General features: G+C 41.4%; 1 protein-coding gene across 6 annotated transcripts in view; it reads right to left on the reverse strand.

Moving 5' to 3' along the window:
* Positions 1-24600, reverse strand: part of ADGRL1 (adhesion G protein-coupled receptor L1) — a 63237-nt gene that overhangs the window by 35619 nt on the left and 3018 nt on the right. The window contains exon 2 of one of the 6 annotated variants that reach the window (XM_074203616.1): positions 4560-4624. The exons of 4 other annotated variants lie outside the window; for them this stretch is intronic. The gene's annotated coding sequence lies outside the window, so the exon portion shown is untranslated. Of the gene's footprint in view, positions 1-716 lie in introns of all 6 variants that reach the window. One more of the 6 variants, XM_074203615.1, reaches the window with a different exon arrangement.

A 24600-nucleotide genomic window follows, 5' to 3' on the forward strand; every position in this document is an offset into this window, starting at 1 on the left:
CACACATTCACACACACAAAGATCACCCCCGGGCATAGGAACAATTATACATATATTCCTAGCCACCCAAACACAGAGACAGACCAGAGAGAGACACAGAAACAGGCCCCTCACAGTCACAAAGGCACATATAGACATATGCAGAGAAACAGACACAGATATACATCCAGGGTACAATCACATATGCAAACACAGACACAGACACAAGAACAGTCACACAGATATCCTGGCCCAGAGATCCAGTGAGTCACACAAAGAGCAAAGACATAGACACACAGAGGCAGAGTCACATAGAGACAAAGACACACAGAAAGGGACATTGACACAATCAACTCCTCTCTCTCTCTCTCTCTCTCTCTCTCTCTCTCTCTCTCTCTCCTTCTCCTCCTCCTCCCTCCCTCACTCACTCTTTCCTTTCTCCCTCCTTTCCTCTCTCTCTCTCTCTCTCTCTCTCTCTCTCTCTCCTCCCTCCCTCACTCTCCTTTCTTTCCTTTCTCCCTCCTTTCCCCTCTCCTTTCTTCTCTCTTCTCTTCCTCTCCTTTTCTCTCCCTCTTGTCCTTTCTCCCTTCTCTCCTTCCCCTTTTCCTCCCCCCAACACACACGCACACACACGCACACACACACACACACACACACACACACACACACACACACACACCCTTAATTCCTTCTAAGGGTTCCTATCCTTCCTGACATTCTCTTTCTATGGCTCCCACCTAGTCTCCCCTTCCCTTATTTTAGGCAGATGAACTTGTTTCTGGCCTTGCAGCTTTGCCCACATCCATGATCTCTTAGCTGCACAGAATTCTTGGCAATGCTTCCGGTCCCACCCCTTGGAATCTTTCCTTCTCATCCCCACCCCTGAGCTGGGTCATGCCAGCCAGGCTCAGCACCTTCATAGAACCAGCTGCATCAAGGGAGGAGGGAGACATGCCCACTGGTTACAGAGTCCATGAGCTGACTCCCTTGAACATTATATCTGCAGGGGAGGCATACTTACACCCACCAAAAAAAAAAAAAAACCAATCAGACACACATCCATCACAATGTCCCCAAGTAAGAAGAGTCCAGAATTTTACCCTCCAGCCCTTCTCCCTGAACTGGAGCTCTCTGGGGATTTCTCCCCTAGTGCGGCAACAACACACTGGGACATTGGGCTGGTTGCCCAGTGACATCAGAGCTTCCAGCTTATGGGCTGACTTCAAGTTTTAATGTCTGGGTAACCCATCATCTCTCCTCTACCCCAATATCCCTGTGAAGCCTAGTACTCTTCTCCCAGTTAGCATGGGAATGGACAGAATCATAGAACTGCAGCTTTGGAAATGATATCAGAAGTCATTTGGCCTAATCCATATCTCAATAAGAATACTCTACCTTATAACTGACAAGTGCTTATCTAACTTCTGCCATAGGATCTAAACAAATCCAATTGATGGAAAACATACAAAGCAATAATTGTTAGAAAGCATACAGTAAGAGACAGTGGATAGAAAGCTGGACCTGAAGACAGAAGACCTCAAATCTAGACTCAGACATTTCCAAGCTGTGAAATTTTCTCGGTCTTAGTTTTCACATCTGTAAAATGGAATTGATAATAGCACCTAACTTCCAGGTTGTTGGGAAGATCAAATGAAATCACATTTGCAAAGTGCTAGGCAAACCTTAAAATTCTAGATTCAACTGAGAGTAAGATACCCCAATCCCTGGAGGCCAGCCTACTCTTCCCCTCTCCCACTCATCTTCCTCCTCACCAAGTCTCTTTGTAGTTGGTCCTCCCCACATTTCCTATTGCCCTTACTTGAATCTCTTTCCTCATTCTATGGTCTCCATTCCAGTCAGACTGGCCTGCTAGCTTGTCCTTGTCAAGATGTCCATCATGCTTCCATCTTTTGTTACCTGGGATGCCGTCTCTTCTCATTTCTATCTCTCAGAATCCTGAATTCTCTTGAAAGACTGTGTTAGGTACTGTCACCTTTCTTGACCTTCCTCCTCATTAGTTTTTTTTTTTCCCTCTTGGATATATGTTGTATTCACTTACTTGTGTACATGGCGTATTCCCCTAAAAAAAGTCAGCACGTTGAGGGAAGGGTTTGGTCTGATTTGGTCTTTGCACATTCAGCTCCTAGTATATGGCCCTGGTTGGTGCATTGGCACTAATCCCCTCTTCTCCTTCTGACCCCCTCCACACTTCTCTGCCTGTCTCCTCATTTAGACTCTTCCTCCAACAAGGAAAGGATCCCCTGTGGGTGGGGACCCAGAGCCCCGGCTATGACTGAGGACTGAATTACAGAGTGAGGGGCATAGGGCTCTGAGCACTACTCCTCCATCCCTCCAAGCCCCAGGCAGGAGCCCCCAGCCCCCTTGCTTCCTGCTCCCTAGCTCCCGTGGCTAATTAGAACCTGGCTGGCTGGCAGAGCAGTGGCGCCACAGATATGGGACCAGGGACGCCCAAGTCCCCTCTTTCCCCTTGTGTGGACCCCCCGGGGCAGCCAGGAGCCTAGCTGTCGGGGACAGGCGTTTGTCTCTCCAGGGCTCTAGGAGGAAGTCATGTATGTGAGAATAAAGAGCAAAGAGTGGTTGTCTTTGGGTTCCTCCATTTCTCTTGTTCTTTGGGGCCCAGGCTAAAGTTAGGATTATTTGTAAAACCCATCTATTAAAATACAGGAGGAAGATAAAGGCAGGGTGAGGGGGAAGGAAAGGGGGCAGGTGAAACTCAAACTACTTAGGATCCTTTTTCCTGCAAAAAGGAGCATAAGAAAGCATAAGGAGGCAGGTACATCCTTCACATTATGATCAGCCTAATCTCTCTAGAATGTCCCTTTTATTTATTTTGCCAGCCTCCCCTCTACACAACCCAACAGCTAGCAGTCTTTCGATGCCCCTTCCCCATTTTCCCATAAGGGCAAATCATAGCTTCATGGGATGTAGGGCAGAAGAAGTCTTAGATAGTGAGGGAATCATAGATCTGTAGTGGGAAGGACCTCAGAGGCCATCTAATCCAACCCTTTCATTTTACAGATAAGGAAACTGAATTCCAGGAATGTTGTGAATAAATGTTAACTCTCATTATTGTTGCTTTTATCATTATTCCCCAACAAGTAGCAAAAGAACATTAATAATCCTTGTCTACCAAATTTTGTGTACTTTCCACTCTGGTCAAATTTTCAAGTTTGGCATTCTGGGTCTGGCTGAGCTCCTGAATCCTATAGTCTCAGAACTCTAGGATTTCAGAAGTCACCTAAGACAACCTGTGCCAGAGCACAAATCTCAGCTAGGTAGGAGCTCTTCATTGCTCTCTTCCTCTACCCCAATCCTACCTGAAATCATGGACATTCCCACCTATACTTTTATCCACAATGTACCACAAGTCTAGAATGTTCAAGGGCCAGAAGGAAGCTGGTAGAGCACTGGGCCTGAAGTTGGGGAATCAGAGTTTAAATCTGGCCTCAGACACTAGTTGTGTGTCTCTGGGGAAGTCCCTTAACCTCAAGTTTAGCCTAAGTTTTCTCAGCTGAAAATGGGGATAATAAATGTACTTAGCCCATAGGGTTGTCGTGAGGACCAAATGAGATCACAATTATAAAAAAGTACAGTAGTACAGTGTCCAGGACATAATAGGATCTCTATAAATGCTTATTCTGTCCTTTCCATTCTCTCCATCACCCCTAATCTACTTCCAGGTTTCCATGCTTGAGAAAGGCTTTTCTGACCAACTCAGTCCACAGTAACCTTGGATCTCCCTTGGGCACCAAATAGTTTGAGATCATACAATAAAACTTAGGAGCATACCATCTTGTATTGCTCTCTTTATCATATGTCTGTCTTGTCTAACAAAATGTGTGCAAAACTTCAGGTTACAGATTGGATCTTCTACTACAATGAAAAGTTCCCTTCCTCAATACTGGTTCTGGCACAGATGAGCTGGATGTCAAACATTGTGCTGATCTTTTTTCCCTCTAGATCTTAGTTCTATCAAGAAAGAACTAAAGGGTTGGGCCAGACTGAGCAGGGATTCTTAACCTGGTATCTGCAAACTTAAAAAAATTATTTTGGTAAGTATTATTTCAATATAATTGGGTTCCTTAGTAATCCTGTGGATTTTATTTTACATGTCTAAGAAGAGTCCCTTGGCCTCACCAGACAGTCTGCCAAAGGGGTCTATGTCCACCCAGAAAGATGAAAGGAATCTTTAAGGGCTTTCAGCTCTGGGGTTCAATGCTTTATGATAGCACTTGTCATTTATGCACTTTCTTAATGTCTACAAAGCACTTTGCATATATTATCTCATCTGATCTTCCCCCAAACCCTGTGAGACAAGAACTCCTGGCATTATAATCTTCCCTTTACAGATGAAGAAACTAAGTCTCAGAGATATTGAGTTGCCCATGACCACACAGGCAGTAAACAAGCCTGAATCTGAGACTAGGAAGAGGCTGCCCAGTCCATTTTTGGACAGCTCTTATTGGGGTCACTAGGCAGTGCCATAGTAGGCAGAGAATCAAGCCATGGAGTCAGGAAAACTCATCTTCCTGAGTTTAAATTTGACCTCAGACACTTACTAGTTGTGTGACCTTGGGCAAGTCATTCCTCCTGTTTGCTTCAGTTTCTTCATCTGTAAAATGAGCTGGAGAAGGAAAAATAACAAACCATTCCACTGGTGACAAAAAAACTTGTCACCCAGAGCTGGACTCAAAAGAAAACAATAATAACTTTTTTTTTGGTGGTGGTGGTGGGGGGGATGAGGAGAGCCTTCTCTTTTCAAGAGCAGAAATTTGTAGGTTCCTTCCTTTTGATTTCCTGTCTGCCTTATAGGTCAGACACAATAAGTCTAAGCTTCTTCCCTAAGTCAACCCTTCAAGCAGTTGAAGACAGTCATGTTGTATCCCTTTATGTCTTCTCTTTCCCAGGTTAAATATTCCCATTTCCCTCAATATAGGCTTATAAATTTCAAAGACCCTTCCCATTTTGGCTGTTCTCCTCTGGACTCTCTCCAGATTCTCATTGTGCTTTCCTCAAATGTATTTTAGGAAATCAATAATATCCTCTAGATGTGGTTTCAATATAATATATGTCTAAGAAGAGTCTCTAGATGTGCAGAGTGCAGGGGGACATCACCTTATTTTTCTAAAACATATTTTATTTACATTTTTTCAAAGAATAAAAAATAATCATCTTTGCTCTCTCTTCCTTTCCTCCCCCACCTTCACTTCTTCCTACCTTGAAACTATGCCTCTCTGGATACAATCTTAGAGTATACACATTTTTTTTTTTTTTGGCGCCATATAGCACTGTTAGTTCATAGTGATCTTCCTAACCATTAAGAGTCCCAGATCTTTTTCAGAAAGTCTATCATGGTTCCTCTTTAAGGCAGCTAGGTACATAGAGTGCTAGGTCTGGAGGCAGGAAGACCATCTATGTTAGAATTCAGCCTTGGCCATTTACTAGCTGTGGGACTCTGGGCAAGTCATTTAACCTCCATCTGTCTCAGTTTCCTCCTCTGGAAAATGGGGATAATAGCCCCTATCTCCCACAGATGTTGTGATGGTCAAATGAAATAATATTTGTAAAGTGCTCTGCCAATTTTAAATGCTAACTCTGTGGAAGGAAGTTTTGAATGAGAAGCTAACAAATGGAAAGCTGACAAGGTGCCAGACTGTGGAGGACCTCAACTGCCACTCCGGGGAGTTTGAACTTTACTTAATAGACAAGAGGAGGCTACTGAACTGAATCTAATAAGATGAAGTGCAATAGGGAGAAATATAAAGCCTGGCTTCAAAAAATCAACTTCTCATATACAAGAATAGTAATAGCAGCTAGAATTTAAATAGCATTTTAAAGATGCCTTTATTCTAGGCTAAACTAAACTATTCTATGTCCCAAACCACATCTTTCATTCATCTGCCTCCACACTTTTGTTCCTTTTGACTAGAAGGTCTACCCTTAGTCTTTTCCTCTGGTTGAATTCTTGTGTCGGAGGCACTGTATGACCTTGGATAAGTCATTTCACACCGATTAACTCACATCCAGGACCATCTTCAGTCATTTTAATTCATATCTGGCTACTGGACTCAGATGGATCTGGGGGAGAAACTGACTTAGCATAGCACCTCTTCACTTAAATTCAATTCATGTGCTAGTCATGGCCTCTCTGACATGTGCATGTCATTACTTCCCTGATGTCATGGTCTTCTTCAAGAGTGAAGGTCAAACATCATTATGTTTTTGTTGTTCAGTCATTTCAGTTGTTTCTGACTCTTGTGATCCCATTTGGGGTTTTCTTAGCAGAGATACTGGAATGGTTTGCCATTTCCTTTTCCAGTTCATTTTACAGATGAAGAAACTGAGATAAACAGGGTAAAGTGACTTGCCCAGGGTCTTATAACTAGTGTCTAAGACTGGGTGATCATTATTCACATTTTATATAGTGCCACTCACACATTTTATAGATAACTAAACAGAAGCAAACAGAGATTAAATGACTTGCCCAGGGTCACACAGTTCCACCTATCTGAGGCTGGATTTGAACTCTAGTCTTCTTAACTCTAGATTCAATGCTCTATTTTCTATATCATCTAGCTGCCTCTCCTGAGAACAACATACAAAGAAACATACAAAGTATTGATTTGGGAGAGACCCTAGCAACCAAAGAGAAATCTTAATAAGTTTCATGTATATAGTATGAACTGAGTTTTGAAGATAACCAGAGTTACTATGAAATTGAGGTTAAGAAGGTGTTGCTGGCATGAGTATGGCCTGGACAAAGTCAGAGAGGTGGGAGATAGATTATCAGCAAGATCAGAATAATATATAATAATCCTGGAAAAGGATAGTTAGAGCCAGGCTGTATTTGACCTCTGTCCTCAAATCTCATCTTACCTTTTGGTTTACCTCCATGAAAACACTCACTATGTCCAATTGTGTATAATAGTGATTTAAGAGCCTGAGAGCTCCATGAGAGGATGGAACCTTCTCTTAAGGGAATTTTCCTCTAAAAAAAAAAGTGTTCTACTGAATGTGGAAGCATGCAGGGGAGAGCTCTCATTTGGATCACCAGGTTGCAACATAGTGGATAGAGTAGGAAGAAGGAGCCAGTTCAGCTTTGGGAGTCTGGAGGTAGGGAAGGGGGGAGCAGCCAGTTTGTCTCTCTGGGGTCCCAGCCCAGGAAGTAGTCTCTTTACCTCAAGGGACAAGGAAGCAGGGGATAGAACAACAAATAGCCCTGGATTTGGAGTTAGACAATTGGTGGTGGACTTTGGATCCTAGCTCTCACTCTTCTTAGTTGTGTGAACGTGAGCAAGTCACAGCCTCTCTGGGACTCAGTTTCTTTTTCTGTATAGTGGTGATAACTTAATGTCATATATGAAATTGTGCATTTCCTGATGACCCATCAATGCAATGACTACATATCAAAGAAATCAATGAAAGAAGAAAAGGACTTATATGTACAAAAATATATAGAGTAGCTTTCCCTGTGGTCATTTAAAAAAATGGAAATTAAGGGGTTGCCCATCAATGTAGGAATAGCTGAACAAATTGTAACATATAAACAAGTTATTATGCTGTAAGGAATGATGATGTGAATGGTTTCAGAGAAAGCTGGGAAGACTTCTATGAATAGATACAATGTGGAATAAGCAGAACTAGGAAAACAATTTATGGTATGTGTAGATATATCTCTGTCTCTCTATATATGTATATAGATATATAAATACAATAGTGTTGTAAAGGCAAACGACTTTTGAAAAATTTAAGAATTCTAATCAAGACTATGATTCCAGAGGGCACATAATGAAGCCTGCTACTCACCTCTTGACTCAGAGTGCAGAATAAGACTCTTTTTATAGACAATACTAGAATTTATTTTGCTCGATTATGCATATTTATAATAAGGATTTTTCTTCTTTCTTTTTAATAGAGGACAGGGAGAAGAAAGAGAAGATGGCTTTTCTTTTTTTGGGGGGGAGGCAGTCAGGGTTTGGTGACTAGCCCAGGGTCATACAGTTAGCAAGTGTTAAGTGGCTAAGATTACATTTGAACTCAGGTCCTCCTAACTCTAGGGCTACTTCTCTCCACTTTACCACTAGCTGCCCCAGAAGAATTTTTTTTTTTTTGGTTTTTGCAAGGCAATGGGGTTAAGTGACTTGCCCAAGGTCACACAGCTAGGTAATTATTGTATAAGACCACATTTGAACTCAGGTTCTCCTGACTCCAGGGCCAGTGCTCTATCTACTATGTCACTTAGCTGCCCCCTAGAAGAATTAATTGAAGAAAATGCCTTGGACTAGTCAACCTCAGCAGCCATCTAAGGGTAGAATAGGTTGTCTCTTGAGGTAGAGTGCTCCCTGTCATGGAGATCTGCAATCAGAGAAGGCCAGATGAGCACTTGTTGGGGAATACTGTAGGGTTAATTCTTGCCCAGGTATGGCCTCTGAGGTCCAATAAACGACCCCTCCCAGCCTACAGAGCCAGAAAACTAGAGGCCTTGATTGGGCAGAGATAGTGCAGGGCAAAATACTGGGCATGAGGCCAGGACCCTGCTACTCTGTGGAATAGAGGCTGCTAGCAGAACCTGGCATGGTGCCCACCAGGGACGAGGAAGCTCTGTGTTTTTCTCTTTCCTTGGTTGCTCCCCTGCCCCCACCCCAGGGATCCTCAGCCAGTGCACCTGGTACCCAGGGCAGGAGGCTGGATGGTGGGGGGTAGAGCTTCAGGACTTTGGGAAACATGGTCCTGAAAAAGGGTGGGGCCTGGGGGGAAGATGTCTGGGTCCTGGCCATGAGATGGGCATTGGAGACAAAGGAACCATAGAATCCTAAGGTTCAGAGAGAGCTCAGAAAGGAGCTCAACTGATCTGGACATAGCAGTCTCCTAGCCAGTCGGTGATCATACATACAGATCCTACTTAATGTCTTCAGTGATTGGGAAGTCACTGCCTTCCAAGGCAGCTACACCAGGTCTGATCACAAAGAATGTGCTTATTTAACATCAAGATGAAATCTGACTTCTTGGAATTTTCTCTTATCTTTCTTAGATCTTCCTTTGGGCTAACAGTCTCCCACCCCCACCCCAAGTCACTCCTACCTCCAAGAGAGTGTAGATGTTAGTTCCTGGAGGCAAGAATTTTTTGTTTTGTCTTGATGTCTTTTCCTCCATTGTCAGGGCCTTGCACATAGTAGGCTCTTTACTGTTTCAGGAATTGAATTGAAATAAAATAACTGGAATCTCTCTTCTATACTCTTAGGAGCCTTTAATATCGGCTTCTATTCTATGTCATCTTTTCTCCAGGCTAAACATTTCCTCTAATGATCTGCATTCCAGTTCTCTCATTGGTCTGGCTGCCTTCCACTCAAGGTAATTTTGATTTGTCAATGTAGCTTTTAAAATTGCAGTACCCAGAACCACACAGGGTGGTCCAGATGGGATCTGACTAAGGTAAAGAACAATAGCCTATTGCTCCTTTCTTTAGATAAGTGAATACAGTGGATAGAGTCCTACAGTCAGGAAGAGGAGTTCAAATGCAGCTTTAGATAATAATGGTGTGACCCTGGGCAAATCACTTGACTGCATCAGTTTCCCTGTCTGTAAAATGGGAATAAGAATAGCACCTACTCCCCAGCGTTGTTGTAAGGACAAAATAGACTAACATTTATAAAGAGCTTAGCATAGTGCCTCAAAAATAGGTGTCTAATAAATTCATGCTTCCTTCCTTAGATCTGGACTCTATGTTTCTCTTAATGTAACTCTTTTTCTTCACTTGAATTTTTTTTCATCACACTTCCCTCAACCAGTATAGTTAAAAGTTGATTTTTTTTTTAGCCCAAAGATATAGGACGTTATACATGAATGTCTATCAAATTTTATTTAACTAGTTCCTATCCATAGCTTTGGAGATTCCAAAGGAAGGGGAAGGGACAATATTACAATATAGCTTACAGGGCAGCTAGGTGGCGCAGTGGATAAAGTACTGGCCCTGGAGTCAGGAGTACCTGGGTTCAAATTTGGTCTCAGACACTTAATAATTACCTAGCTGTGTGGCCTTGGGCAAGCCACTTAACCCCATTTGCCTTGCAAAAAAAACCCCTAAAAATAAAAATAAAAAAATACAATATAGCTTACTATCACTTAAGCATCCTCTAATTTTATACAAATATATAAATGTAACTACATATTTACATTATAATGTATAATATATGATTATATACTTATATATAAATAAAAAATAGAGGGATTGTTGTGTGCTGGGAGAGACACAGTTTAGAAAACATCTAATCTTTTCCTTCTAAGAACTGACAGATGAGTAGGGGCAGAAGATGCAAAGATGAATATAGTTTACCACGGATAAATACATTTAGACACATACAAAATAAAGAACTAGTAGTGGTGTCAAGGGTAAGTTTATGGACCACGAGTGGCCTCAGAAAACCTTCCTGAATGGGATTGTATCTCATTGAGTGATGGAGTTGAAGTCAGAAGGATGGGATTGGTATTCTGGTTTGTTGTTGGGTACCTGCAAGGACTTCAACTAGACTTTCAATTGCTTTAGGTCTTAGTTTCATTGTCTATAAAATGGGGACAAGGACAAGTGGGCTAGTTTGTCTCACAAAGGTCTCTTCCAATTCTAAATCCTAGAGACTCCTATCCTATGGAAGAGGAGAGGTAGAATGATAAAAATGGGCTTCCAGAGACCCCAAGAACCCCAAATGAAGAGAGTGTAGTTTTCTCTGGCAGGGATGCTATTAGCCCCTGAGGGTATGTTCTCTCACCTTAGTCTAGTAGCAGGAGTGACACTGCCTTAACTCTGGACTCTATGTCAATATTAAAGCATCCAAAAATTGTATTAGTTTTTGGCTACCATGTGGAGCTTGTAGTCATTGACAGCCCATCCCCATTTTGTTTCCAAATCATGCCTTCCCTGATTTGTACTGTCTTAGTTAATTTTTTTTTTGAACTCAGGTATGTAGGAGTTTATATTTATTCCTATCCAACTTTATTTGACTAGATTCTGTCCAAATCTTTCTTTTGGATCCCAAAGGACAATGCTACAACATGGAACAGCGTTCATTTAAGTGTTTCCTGATTCAGTTGAAGATGATGAAGTTATAGTTTAGGTTAAGTCCCAGACTTCACGGAGCTGACAATCAGGGTGCAAGTAAGGGGGCCTTCAAAGCTTAACCCTGATTGCCTCACATCTAGAGCCCTTTCCAGTTGTTGTCATTCACATTTGATTCTTATCTGGCCACTTGATCCATATGGTTTTGGAAGAGAAAATGAGGCTGTTGACTTAGCACAGCACCCCTCACTCAAATCCAGTTCACTCGCTTGTCACAGCATCACCTCCCTGATGTCATGGTCTTCTTCAAGAACAGAAGACAAACTTTATCATCATCATCATCATCATCATCAGTGGGCATGAGTTCATGTCATTCTGTCTTGGTCTTTTCTAACCTCTTTCTTTCTTTCTGAGGCTTCCAAATTAAGTGACTTGTCCAGGGTCACACAGCTAGTAAGGTCCTGCTGAGTCCAGGGCTGGTGCTCTATCCACTGCACTACCTACCTAGCTGTCCCAGCCTTTCCTATTCTAAATGCATGGGAGCTGAAAGAGAAAAGAGAAGCATGGATTGAGGGGTTTGGAATGGATTGTGTTCCTGTATGTCTCAGTATCTCTGTTTCTATGTCTGTTGAAATAGTCCAAAAAGCTGGGGGTATCGAGGCAGAGAAGCTGCTGCTTAAGAGATCAGAAGACCAGGGAGTGCCTGGGTTGGGGAGTGGGTGGTAGACAAGGAAGCTTTACCAGGCCATATGGTAAGATAAAAAGAGTCAGAAGGCCAGTATGCAAATTCCCAGCTCTGCTGCTTACTGACTGTATTTAATTTTGACCTAATCACCATCTCAGAGTTTCAATGTCCTCATCTGTAAAATGGGAGAGTTAGACAAGATGGTCATTTTTCTAGCTCTAACAGTCTGATTCTGTCATTCCCATGTGGTTTACTGAGCACTCCCTGGGTCCAGGCTCCATCTTCAGTAGGGGTGGGTGGGGCCCAGCTGAGAAGGGGGAGGGAGGGTGACAGGAGGTGAACAGACTGCTTTAGCATCCCTCCCCCCCACCTCACTTAACCAGCTTCAGAAGCCAGTTACCATAGCAACCGTCTTGGCTTCACAGGCCTTCAGGTTCTGCGGGGGAGAATAGAGGCTGGATGCCTGTTCAGGCTCCCCCCCCCCCAACTCCTTGCCTTCTATGGCTCTTCCCGACACAAAGCCTGCACATGATCCATTCACCTCAGTTTAGATATTCAGTCCAAGACCTTTCAAACCCTAAATATTCTTCCCCAGTACCCCTGCCCCAGTTCATCCATCCTTTCTACTTCTCCCTCATCTCTATTAGTCTCACTTCTCATCCAGAGCCTCTGGGGCAATCTCTAGTGAATTCCAACCCCCAGATAATCTCCTCCAGGCAATTTATATTTATAGAACTCTTTAGTATTACATTTAGTATTATAATAATATTACTAATATTATCATATTAGCATTAGTATTCCCACCACTGCACATACTCATATTATATGCTTCATAGTTTTATCTCAATTGTTATTTACCACCTGTATCCCCATTTTATAGATGAGAAAGCCAAGGCCCAGAGAAGTGAAGGCATTTACTCAAAGTCACATTATTAGGTAGTTGGCTTAGATCAAGCCTATTTCCCAGTGCTTTGTTCTTTGTCTTACATGGTTCCTCTCACAGAATCTCAGAATCATAAAGCAGAGCGATCCTGGAAGCCTTAGTCCTTCCAGTACCTGAAGAAGACTTCCCTTCACAATCTATGCAGCAAGTGGTCATCCAGTCTCTCAATCTAATTCAAAGATAGCCCCTGTCCTCAGGGAGCTTACATTCTACTCAGTATAAGGAAGGGGAAAGAGATAAGTAAGTGTAAAGTACAGACAAACTTAACAGGAAGAGGGAATGGGGCAGCCAGTAAGGGGAGAATCAGGAAAGACCCCTGTAAAAAGTAGCACCAGATCTGTGCAGTGAAAGAAGCTAGGGATTCTAAAACATGGTGGTGAGGAGATGGTATATTTCAGGCATAGGTGAACCCACTTGGGCAAGGCACAGAAGCAAGAGAGGGGTGAAATGTTAGATATTCAGAACCTGCTAGTGCAGGTTAGTTTCATTAGAATGGAGAGTATAGTAAGGGAATAATATGGAATGATTGGAAAGGTGGGTGGGAGTCAGATTATAGAGAGTTGTTGATCCTAGAGGCAACAGGGAGTCATAGAAAATTCTAGAGTGGGGGTGACATGGTATTATATGTTTTAGGAATATCAATATGGTAGCTGCATGGAGAACAAGTTGAATAGAGGAGAGACCAGAGACAAGGGAACTAATTAAAAGACTATTGAAATAGAACAGTTATGATATGATTAGTGACTAGAATAGTGTAGAGGCTGTGTGAATAGGGAGAAAGGGACCTGTAGGAGAGATGTCTCAGAGGTAGGATCAACAAGGACTGTAATCAAATGGATATAAGGAGAGGAAAAAGAAATGGGAGAATTGAAGATGGATCCAAGGTTGTGAACCAGAGTGATTGTTAAGGATGGTGTGGTCCACTCAACAGAACATTGGAATGTTAGAGAAAGGATAAGTATCCGAGGGGAAACAATGTTCTATTTTGGACAAGCTGAGTATGAGTTGCCTATGAGACATCTGATCAGAGAGTTGTTCAGTTCAGGACTAGAGAGTGAAGAAAGATTAGGACTGGATATATAAATATGAACATTGCCTACATGGAGAAGATAATTGAACCTTTGGGCATTTTTTTTTAAGATTATCATGGAAGAGAGTCTGGAGGGAGAAGAGGACCCAGTTGGTCAGTCAATAAATATTTATTAAACGATTATTGTGCTCCAGGCACTGTGTTGGGGATATAAGTATGTCGAAAGACAGTGATGGCCCTCAAGGGCAACTCTATCCAATTTGGGATAACTCAAATTTTTTAAGAGGTTTTCCTTTACATCCAGCCTAAACCTGTCTGTGCAACAATCACTATAACTCTTTTTTGTTTTCTTTTTTTTATTTAAATAGTATTTTCCCCCAATTATATATTGTGAAAATGTTTGCATTCATTTTTTAAAAATTTAAATATTTTATTTTCCAACCATTTGCAATGATAGTTTTCAACAATTATTTTTTTTGCAAGGTTTTGAATTTTTCATTTTTCTCTCTCCCTTCCTTCCTCTCCCCACCCCTGACAGAAAGCAATCTGATTTTGCATTCATTTTTTTTTAACAGGTTGAATGATTTATTTAGCATCTGAGGCAGAATTTTAGCTCAGGTCTTCCTGATCCCAGGCTCTTTTCTAAGTCACCTAAGTGGAAACTGACATTTGTAGGTTTATTTCAGAAAGTACTTCTTGGATTCTTTCTATTTTTACTTTTTTTCTTTCCAGATCTAATAAATCTCAGTTTTCTTCCATAGTTTCTTGAACTATGATGCTCAGGCAATTTTATTTTCAAACTTAGCTCTTATGTATGTCAAATATTTTTAAATTGTCACTCCTTGATCTGTTTTACTGGTCAGGTGAAAGCTGATTCTCATATATCTTGCATTTTCTTCAATCCTTTTACTTTACTTTTAGTATTTCTTATTGACTCATGGAGTCATTAAATTTTACTTCATTCATTCTAATTTTCAAGGAAGCCCGTTTCTTGGGTAAGGTTTTGTATTTTGCAATAAACTAATAATTCTCCTTCAAATTCTTCCTTTAAAAAATATCTCATTTTCCCTAATTCTTTCCCCTACTTCTCTTTGCAGTTTAAAAATCATGTAACAATTTAAAAAAGAAAAATTTTTAATTTTTTCATAAATTTTTTGTCCAGTATCTTCTTTTTCTTTGAAACTATACAGTGGATAGAGCACTGGCCCTGGAGTCAGGAGTACCTGAGTACAAATCCGGCCTCAGACACTTAATAATTATCTAGCTATGTGGCCTTGGGCAAGCCACCTAACCCCGTTTGCCTTGCAAAAAAAAAAAACCCTAAAAAAAAGAAAAAAAAAGAAACTATGTTTGTAGATATTCCAGTTATTCTCTTCCTTAGAAATTGTATCTTGAATATCACCAATATTTAATTGGTCTTTATAAATCATTTTTTGTTTGCTTATTTTTTGAGACTTGCTCCCTGAAGTAGAACTGTATTAGGTCCAGACTCTGTACCTGTCTGGATAATATAGAGATTTGCTTGGTACTGATATATCTTCTTTGGGATCTTGCTTCTTATTTTTTTCTGTTCATAGATTTCTATATTGTTCAAGGATTTTAGGGGTAGCTACAGAACACAAAGTAGTCTAATTTAGGTCAAAATCTGACTGTTCCCTTTCACTATGCCATTAATTAAATGAAAAATATATTATTTTAGGAATGGAATATAAACTATTAGGAAGTTCTCCTTTATCAAAAGGTGAAGAAATCACTATTGATTCATGACTGCTATCTAGCTAAAAAGCTATGCATGTGTTTGCAAGTTAGACTGATAGCCTCTTTTAGTAGAAGCTCCCTGCCCTACTCATTCACTCTATGGGGGCATAGGGTGGAACTTTGTGGTAAATATGGATCTGACCTCTGGGTTCTGAGTCACACAGCTGTAGTTTACTTCTGTTCCTACTCTGTACTCAGTATGAAGTCTCAAGCTTGTGACAACTCCATGCCCTTTAGCTATAGTTTGCTGAACTTAGGCCCATGTGCCCCTTTACAATCCAGCCTTATTTTGACACATAGCTCTGGGGCAAGAGTTACAGAATTCTCATTTGGCTTATGTTCTTGCTCCCTGAATGCCATCTTTTGTTCAGTTGTTTTTCAGTCATGTCCAACTCTTCATGATCCTGTTTGGGGAATGTTTGTGTGTGGTGGTTCTTGACAAAGATACAAAAGTGGTTTTCCATTTCTTTCTCCATCTCATTTTACAGATGAAGAAACTGGGGTAAACAAATTAAGTCACTTGTCTGGGGGTCACACATTGAGTTTCTGAGGTTGTATTTGAACTAAGGTCTTCCAGGACCAGAGCTCTATCTATTCTGACACCTAATTGCAGACCCAGAATTACCTCTCTCCTTAATATACAGATACAGGTCTCAGCTTAGATCCTCAAATGTAAGACTCTACATGGTGCCTTCCTAGTCCTCAGTGACCACAGTCTTCTGTGTTTCTGCCTTTGCTAAGAAGCTGGGAAAGAAGCAAGATTCATTTTTTTTCTTTCCCCCCCCCTCCAATTTCCAGATAATTATTTGGTCTGGTAATGTAATAATAGTTGCAAGGAATATCTAAGTTGTAACATATCTCCATTTTCCATCATCTTTCTGGTCTCTTCAGTATCTTTTGTTTTCATTTCCCAAAAGATCTCTCTTCCTATTCTTGAAAGGCATCCTGGTAAAAGGAAGAGTCAGATAAAGGCCAGATTCCTAACTGAGAACTCTCCACGTGGGCCCAGTTGAAGGGAGCTTCTTGTTAAGGATCTAGACTGGAAAGGCTCTGATATATTCACGGTTAGCCATGACTGTGATATTTAAAGAGGTCCAAAACTACATCAAAAGACAAAGTTTGTGAGTAATTTAATTACTTTATTAACAAGGTCAACAGGTTATTAATAAAAGCGTGGTCATTTGGCCATCCATCTCTCTTAGACCAAAGACCTGCATTTGTTTCTTACAAGATTTTGAGTTTCAAATTTTTCTCCCTCCCTCATCTCCCCTTTTCTGATCTTAGACAGTTTGATATTATACACACACACACACACACACACACACACACACATGATTCACCTATTACTCTCATTTCTGTCAAATTAGGTGACCAAGAAATAAAATCGAATCTTTCTTTTCCCCCCAAATGATAACTATGCAGATTTTTGAAGGTAGTTATGAAACTAAACATCTCTAATTCTTTCAATTGCTCCTCATGTAGCAAAATGTAGCAAAGGCCTTTCACCATTCTGGTTTTCAATATCCTGGCTTTTCATTGAATTTAAAACCATAGCACATATCCTAGGCAGTTTCACTAGCCCAAGACCTTCCTCAAAAAACTCCCAAGATGGCCCAGTCCTCAGGAAGGACCCTCCTCTCCACTTAGACTGACCCCATTCTTATTCAGGGTCTATCACCTTTACTCCTGGACTCCTGTCACATTGATACCTACTGGTTCTGGACCTTGGGCAAATCAATCACTGTTCCATCTCAATTTCTTCATCTGTAAAAATGAGGGGATTGGACTAGACTGAGGATTCTTAACCTGGGATCCACGAACTTGTTTTTAAAAATTTTTTTGATATTTGTATTTCAAAATAATTGTTTTCCTTTGTAATCATATGTAGTTTACTTTATACATTTAAAATCTTTCCTTTGAGAAGGGGTTCATCAACTTCACCAGACTCTCTAAGGGGTCTAGAATACAAAAAAAGGAGAGAACTGTGTTGTGAAGGTGTTAAATGATTCTATAAGGGGTAGGGAACATATTCTAAACATTGGGAACCATTTATACAGAGGAAGCACTTAAGCAAACCCCCAAGTTAGATGATCTCTAAAACTCTTATTCTGTCACCCTAAGTCTCTTCTCTCTGGGTTCAGTTTTGAAATCTGTAAATCTAAAACTGATTGGTTTAGAATGGATGGCAGCTATTGTCCTCTCTAGCTCTAAAACTCTATTACCTCACCTCCCTTCCCTGGGCTTCCTAGGGAGCCAATTTAATTAAATTCAAGAAACATTTTTTAAGAGTCGATATGTAAGGCACCTTACAATGCTAGGCATTAGGAATACAAATTCATCACACAAAAAGAAAAGAAACAATCCCTGACCTCAAAAAACTTATATTCTGTACCTTCTGAACTAGGAGGGGAAGGAGAAGAGTGGGTTTGAGGCAAGATACCTGGAACTGGAGAGAAAGTGGGTAGCCAGGACATGGGATTAGATTGCAGCTCCCTGCAAATGGGAGAAGAGAGGTCTCCTTGCTTTCAGGTTTCTTTTCATTCATTTCCATCCTCAGTCCATTCTTAATTATCAAATATTCATTCTTTGATATGTCACTCCTCCCCCACTTCCATCCTCTTCACCTAGAGTTTCAATGGCTCTATATTGGAAAAGCAAATTGTGGGACAGATACCTAAGAACAAATCTAGACTCCTTGGGTTGGGATTTCAGGCACTCTCTCCTTCATTGATCCTGAACCTACCTTTCACAATATTTTCTTTCTGGAGTCTTCCTGTCCAGCCAGAATCACAGTCTCTCAGGATTGGAAGGGCCTGTGCAGCACTATCCTATACCTGAAGAAGAACCCTTCTTGCACTCCCCACCAACTCCTCTGCTAGCCTTCCGTGGAACACTCCCAGTGCCTGATATTTCACCATGTCCCAAAGCCACTTATTCTATTTATCCATCTCAGCTCTAATGGATAGGAACAGGAAGAAATATATCTCCCTGTCCCCTTCCTCTACTTCCAAGCTCTGACCTCTTTGGACCAAAATAAGTTGAATCTTCCTCTAATACTTGAAGGCAGCTATTTTATTCCTTTCTCCAGTTCCTTCGACTGATTGATCCAAAATCAAAAAACCAAGGTTCTCACTCTTGTACTGTCACTTGTCATCTACATGAGCCTAACCAAGTCATTTCACCTCTGTGGGTCTTATTTTTCTCATCAGTAAAACAAAGTGGTTACAGTAAAGCATCCCTACAATCCCTTCCTGTTCTATACCTGTGATTCTTATTGGACATCCTGGTTTATCTCCAGTGTGTCAGTATCCAGAATCGAATATAGTATTCCAAATGTGTTCTGATCAAAGCAGAGGATAGTGGGACTTTCCCATTTTTGAATACCATGCTTCTATTCATGCAACCTAAGATTCCAGAATTTTAATTGTCATGATATGGTCAACTTAGACTGATCTTAGAGTCCACCAAACTCTCCAGAACTTTGTCCACAAGAAGTGTGGTTCACCATAGCACCACCATCTTGTTGAACAATTGACTTTTTATACCTAGATATAGATCTTTACATTTGCCCCGTTCACTGACCCAGCATTTCAATCTATCGAAATCCTTGGAGGCTATGAGATAATATTTATAAAGTACTTAGTTTAGTGAGTGGCACATAGTAGGCATTATATAAATGCTTATTCCTTCTCCCTTCTTTCATGATTCAATTATCCAATGAGTTAATTCTCTCTCCTGGCTTCATTTCAACTAGAATTTAGATAGGTATGGCAGCTATGTTCTAACCTGGAGCTTCTTAACCTGGAGTTCATGACACAAAAATAGTGAAGAACCCTTGCTCTGGCCCAATAGTCATTCTTTTTTTTTTTTAGGTTTTTGCAAGGCAAATGGGGTTAAGTGGCTTGCCCAAGGCCTCACTGCTAGGTAATTATTAAGTGTCTGAGACTGAATTTGAACCCAGGCACTCCTGACTCCAGAGCCGGTGCTTTATCCACTGCGCCACCTAGCTGCCCCATAGAGTCATTCTTTATTTCCCAGATGAACTAAATGCCCACCTTCCTCTATACCTTTGCTCAAAATATTCACTATGCCTGCAATGCCCTCCTTCTTTTTTGATTATTAAATTTCTACCCATCCTTCAAAATTTAATTCAAATCTTATATCCTCCATGATTAATTCAATTGATCAAATATTTATTAAGTGTCTGACAAATATAAGGCATTATACTAGTCCTAAAGACAAAAATAAAGCCTTTTCGCCTCAGGGACCATCTGTTCTATTGAGGAATGGCAGCCAGGTGATGTATTGGTTAGGGCACTGCACCTGGAGTCAATAAAAGTTCAAATTTAGCGGCAGTTGAGTGGCCCAGGGCAAGCCGCTTAACCTTGGTCTGCCTCACTTTTTCTCAACTGTAAAATAATAATAGCACCTTCCACAGAGGGTTGCTGTGAGGACCAAATGAGATAATACTAGTTAAGTGATTAGCACAATACTAATATAATAAAAATGACAATTCTGCCTAAATCAAATTACTTGTTCAGTGCCATCCCAATCAAACTACCAAAAAACCATTTTACAGAACTAGAAAATATAGTAATAAAGTACTTACACAGTGTCTGGCACCTAGCAGGTCTTTAATAAATACTTATTTCCTGCCTTATTTCCTTGTAGAGCATGGACATGATGACTCTGGTCCGTGACTCTCTTCCCCTTGGACCCCACGTATCCCTTTGCTTTATATCTCATTCAGTTCTCATATAATATTGGATTTTATAGGCATGTGATTGTATATTATCCCCTTATTAGAATGTGAGCTCCATGAGGGCAAGGAAATAAATTTTATTTTACTCTCAGCACCCTAGAATAGCATTTCTGTATACATTATATAAATTATATAATGTGTGAATTAATTTGGGGGCAGCTACGTGGTCCAGTGGATAGAGTGCCATTCTTGGAGTCATCTTCATGAGTTAAACACTAGCTGTGTGACCCTGGGCAAGTCACTTCACCCATAAAATGATTGGAGGAGGAAATTGCAAACCACTTTATCTATGCCAAGAAAATCCCAGAGTCACAAAAAGTCAGACACAACTGAAAAATGACTGAATAACAATAAATGAATTAATCTATTATTTCATCCAAGTCACTGATAAAAAATGATGAGGCCTACAGGATCATAGATCATAGAGCTAACAAGTCCCTTAGACACGATGAAATCAGCCCTTCATTTTATGGATGTAATCACTGGGTCCCACATTGGTTAAGTGATTTGCCCACAGTCATGCAAGTAAAGCTAGGTTCAATTGGACACAATATTCTTTCTGTTACACCATTAGTCTACTGTTGTTACATTTACCACTCCATGCCTAGCTTATTCCAGTCTTTGTTCATATTACTCCCCCAATCCTTTGAAACCTTCAAAACCCAGTCCAAGTCCCATGTCTTCCAGGACTGTAGGCTAACTCATAAGACCTATAGGGTTCTCTCTAGAGCCTCATTTCCCTGCAGATCTCAGAACCCTTCCCACTCCCAAGCAGCCCATTAAGACATAGAACATTCCTTTGTACGGTTCTCTGGATGTTCCAGATGTGAGTCTTAAGTTGACCCCTGCCTCCAAATTAACATAAGCTCCTTAAGATTCAAGGATGCGTTTTTCCCTCTGGTCTCCTTGACCCAGTCTGCTTGTACTCTGGCACAGCTCTGAACATATTAGGAAACTCAGTTGACTAGAACAGAAGACAATGGGGGGGAGCTGTCACTTGCATTTCCTCTTTCTCCCACCCAAATCATTCACTCACCCATTCAATATATTTGTCCTCTGGGCAGAAAGGTTCACTATTCCCATCTCTCAGGGTTTCATCATAGCACCATAAAATCTACAGCTAGTTGGTTCAACCCTTTCATCATCATACGAAGGAGGAAACTGAAGCTTAGAGAAGGATCTAAAACTGAGAGAGTCTCCAAAGGCGACTTTATAGATGAGAAAACTGAGGCCCAGGGAAATAAAGTAACTTATCCAGGATCACATGGGCAGTGAAATTCAGAGGAAGGATTTGGATGAGAATTCTCCAGGGTCTCACGGGAGGTCAGTAACAGAGTTTATTAAACATCTACTAAGGTGGAAATCACTATGCTGTGTCATAATGAGTTCCTATGTGGGACTAACTTGGGGGGGGAGGGTGGAGCATGGATCACCTAGGGAAGATGGGGCTTGACCAGGTCATTGAAGACTTTAGCTTCAGTAGGCAGAAGATGGAGGATAATCATTCCAGACTTCAGGGTAGGGAATATGACCCACAGAAAGAAGGCCAAGATTTTGGGCTGTAAGGATAATGGTGTGGTTGGAGCAGAGAAGCCACATGGGGCTTGGAGGTGGGGAAAACCTAGGATAAGTACCCTCTGGTCAGGATTTCCTCTAGAAACTTGCAGAGGGAAAGATAACAGGAAGGAGTTAGCAAAGGAGAGATGTAGAGGCCTGATGTCAAGCAGAGAAAGAAGAGATGGGAGCGCAGACTTATTGACTTGCTTGGTCCCCAAACCCCTTAGATGACCATTACCACTATGGGCTATAGGAGAGATAATGATAGAGTAGAGTTTTCTTCCCTGTTCTTGGCTGGGGTCAAAGTATCTCTGTTCCTGGGCACCTTACAATTATCCTTCCTCCTCTACCTAGTCTGATTGACTGCTAGGGTTTTGCCTTGGTGAAGCTAGGGAGGAAGAGATAGGTAACTTCTCTATCTTCTTCTAATAGAAGTTTTTATCCTGAGGGATAGACTGCTGGTCACAAGGTCACTTAGTTCAACCTGGGAAGGACAGATCATTCTGAGAACCAGGAGGTAGAGAAGGAGCAGTGGAACCTTTCCTAATCCAGACCTTCTGGCCTAGGTTAGCTGGGAGCTCTATTCCTTCCTGTCTCCTTGGGAATTTTCTTCTCTGGAGCCAGGTCAGAAGGGACCTTAAAAGTCATACCTTTTATTTAAAATTAGATGAAACTAAGGCCCAAGAGAGGAAAATGATTTCCCCAAGGTCACAGAGTTAGGTAGCAGACCTAGGATCTGCACCCATGATCTCTGTGCCCAAATAAGAGAGCTCTATGCCATCTTTCCTTTTCTCTCAGGTTTCTGATCCAGGATCAGGAGGGGGGGCTGGCATTTTGAGTTAGACATTTACAAATGGAGTTTCTGTTCTACCCACACACAATGCACAGGGATAATGCCCTCTCTTTTCCCTCTTCTCGCCCTGCCCCCTGCCCCTTAGACTCCAGAGGTCTTCTGATCCCAGTGATAGTGGTGGTGGAAGATAGTTGTTAACTTCAAAGTGTAGAATTCAGGCAGCTAGGTAGCTCAGTTGATAGAGCACGAATCCTAGAGTCAGGAGGACCTGAGTTCAAAACCCACAGATATTTGATACTAGCTGTGACCCTGGGCAAGTCATTAAATCCCCATTAAAAAAAAAGGGGGGAAGTCTAGGATTTAGGGTTAGAGAAACATTAGAGATCATCTCATTCAACTCTCTGATCTTAGAGAGAAAACTGAGGCCTGGTGGAATTATGTGATCTACCCAAGGTCACACAGTTAATAAGAAACAAGGGCAGGAATTGAATTTAAATCTTTTGACTCCAAATCCATTATACCACATGTTCAAGGGTATAGCTGTGCTCTCCCCACTGAGGGAAGTGAGAAGATCAAGGCAGAAGCTGTTGAATTTTGGAAGCCCAGTCTGATCCACTCCAAATTGACTCTGGGTGCTATTGGGTAGGGTCCTACCAGATTAGCTTCCATTAAGAGCTACTTATCTTCTTTCATTTTTAACAGTCTTTAATGAACATCACAAAAGGCATAATAAGCCTGGTCTCAGATGAGAGATAGAAAGGCCCAGTTGTTGGAGGTTAGTCAGACTGACCAAGTCAAGGGGAAGTTTTCCCTTCTTTTCCTTTACCTTTAAAACAAGAAAGCTGGGTTGGCTTCCTGACTCCCTTTAAACTCTCCCTAAGAATTTCCCTGTCTTGCTCTCAGTGATACTCAAGTGTATGATTCTAAGCAAGATGATTGATTTCTTTAAACCTCAGTTTCCCCATCTTTCAGATGGAAAAGAAATTCTTTGATGACTTTCCTCACAGGATGAATGTGAGGAAACTGCTTTGCAAATCCCAGAATGTTAGGGAAAAAATGAGAATTATGCTTCTTTCCTTCCTCTGTCTCCAGAGAGACATAGGACTCTGGCCAGAGACAGCTCAGTCCATTTCGACTGCCACTGAGTTTTCCTAGTGGAATAGACTCTGCTTTATTCCCATGGATTATCTACTCCTTCTTCAACCCCGGTTTCAGGGGAAGCTGAGAAAAGAAAAAAAGCTCTTTCCTGAGAGAGTGAATACAAAAAACCCAGAGTCCTGAATCTCAGGCCCAAGCATCTCCTCCGATTGCTTCCTCTCCTATCTCACCTTCTACCCCTTATCTTCAATCCACTAACCTACCCCTCCATCCCCACCCACCTACCAGACACCAGAACAGGATCCCAGTTTCTGGCACTGAGACCTAGGGAATCCTAGAAGAGGGAGCCCCCCCCCCTGTAAGATATTCTGTCTTCTCAGGGAGACACAGGTCCCCCCTCCCCAGGGGCAGGGGTCGGAGGGAGGGTAGGCTGTCTGCTGTCTGGAAACTGAATCCTACAGCAGCAGAGCCCACATTGAAACCAGATTCTCCTGTGTCCTTGGCCACGGTAGTATCCCCCTGGAGTAGGGGAGGGGTCAGGAGCCCACAGACAACTTGTAAAGGAAAAGGAGGGATTGGAGGAGACAGAATCATTGTATTTTGATTTCCCCCCCCTTCTCTTGAAGGGCCTAGAATAGTGTCTGGCCCAGGGGAGGAAATTAATAAATGCTTATTGATTTAAATTTCAATTTTCATAATAAATATGGGAGGGGCTTTAGAAAACATCTAGTTCAGCCTAATTTTACAGATGAGGAAACTGAGGGGAAAATGGTCTGCCCAAGGTCACACAGTTCATAAATAACAAAACTGAGAACTCTAGTCTTCTGACTTTAAATTCATTCCCAGTGACTGGTCACACATACCCATTTGCATGCTCAAATCCAGAAAAATATGCAACCACATACAAAGACATACATATATATA

This window comes from Macrotis lagotis, chromosome X (genome assembly GCF_037893015.1).
Source record: "Macrotis lagotis isolate mMagLag1 chromosome X, bilby.v1.9.chrom.fasta, whole genome shotgun sequence".
Lineage (NCBI taxonomy): Eukaryota > Metazoa > Chordata > Mammalia > Peramelemorphia > Peramelidae > Macrotis > Macrotis lagotis.